Genomic DNA, 1,928 nt, shown 5'->3' on the forward strand with positions numbered 1-1,928 from the left:
TCTGTAGCTGTATCCCAGCATCTCCTCCTCCTCTTCCTCCTCCTCCTCCTCCTCCTCCTCCTCCTCTGGTCCTCTCAGCGTCTCTGATCTTCTGATCAGGATCAGCCGTTACTACGAGCTTCAGAGAAACCACAGCTGCAGGTGAGTCTGTAAATCTGATCATGAATCAATAAATCAATATAACGATTGATGACTGACGATGTTTCCTCCAGCACTGAGGACGAACTGACCAATCAGGAGTCAGCGCTGTCTGATTCACAGGAAAGAGCCGAAGGTGAGACTTTAATCAACAAAGTACCAAAAGCTGCAGTTCCTCTGACGGGCACCAGCCGGCTCCAGAGTCTCCATAATGGTTTTCATTGTTGTTCAGGTCCCTGCGTGGACCCCCACCTCAGACAGATCTACACCGACCCCCCCCTCACGCTGACCCCGCCCTTCAGCCCCTGGGTGAAGGAGTATCGCGCCGAGGTGACCTTTGACACAGTGATGGTTCGAATCCGGCCGGAGCCCGTCAGCTCGGCCTGCCGGGTCCACCTGGACGAACACCAAGGCCCCAGGTAGGTGAGACCAGGACCCCTGACCTCTGACCTCACAGCACAGACTGCTGAAGGCTTCTGTTTTCCTCCAGGATGGCGAACTACCCGGTCGGCCTCGGCAACAGTCGGATCAGCATCCTGGTGACGGACGATGCTGAGCCGGAGCCCGTCGTCATGACGATCTACACCGTCCACGTGTACCGCGAGAGCCGACCCAGTCTGCCCATGTTCGGGGATCATGTGATGTGCAGCTTCGTGCAGGTGAGTCCTCCTATTGGCTGCTGGGCTGTGGGCGGGGCAGGAAGTGAAAGTGGACCGGAGGGAAGCTCATGAAATAAATAAACAATGTTCTTGTTGTTGTTAAATATGGAGTCCGCTAACGTCTGCAAACGACCAGCACAACATCCAGCGCCGGATAACGTTATTCAGCGTGGCTCGGTTGCAGCGAGCTTGTTAATTATAGTTATCCCAAGACGAATTTTAAAGAAACACATTCAGCAAAACCACAGCGTACGTGCACCTCCTCCCTCCTGCTGAGAGCCTCAGTCCGAGCTACCACTGGTTCTGCTGGTTCTGCTGGTTCTGTTGGTTTTAGGACTAAACACGCACCCGTCCATCCCTGGAAAGCTGTGATGTTCGTGTACTGAGAGCGAAGCGCCGTCTGGAGAGCAGAGCTGTGTGAGATGGGCCTCAGTGCTGGTTGGACTGATTGTGGATGCAGACTCACGTTTCCCGCTCAGACCAGGTTGTTGCTGTTAAAGAGAATGTGAGGAATTCAAAGGAAATGAGGTGCAAATGTGTTCGAGTCCAAATAACACGCAGCCACAAGAGAACCGAGCCCTGCAGAGAGTCTACACATGTTTGACTGTCAGAGCTGCTGTTATGGTTCCAGTAGATTTCTGCAGCTCGTTTAATGTTCGTTAATACAGAGCAGCCGGGTTGAATTACATCAGTGAGTTCCTCCAAAACCAAAAACATCAAATACACAAAGAACAAAACTATAAAAGCCACAAAAACACTTTATATGTTGTTTTTCTTCAGTATTTAATACATGATTGTGACTTATAGACGATGATGTATTTTGGGGGCGGAGCCTAACTGGTGGCTTTGTAGTAGCTAGCATTGTAGCGCTAGCATCGTAGGCCAAAACAGCAACACATACACGAGACTGAACGCTGTAAAATAAATGTTCCAGAATACATAAATTAGTATCATTGATCAGCTAACATTAGCCAACTAACATACACACTCAGATAGTATTCTGACAATTTGTGTTGACTTTACCCAACAATACATAACGTAATGATACAAAGCTAAGGTGTATAGATAACAATTTTGGTACGTTAGCAGACTCCATTTAGCAGACCACTCGGGAGCATAAAGGTCACAACC

Source organism: Morone saxatilis, unplaced genomic scaffold (assembly GCF_004916995.1).
Source record: "Morone saxatilis isolate NCDOM2014 unplaced genomic scaffold, NCSU_SB_2.0 Contig10, whole genome shotgun sequence".
NCBI classification, from domain to species: Eukaryota; Metazoa; Chordata; class Actinopteri; family Moronidae; genus Morone; species Morone saxatilis.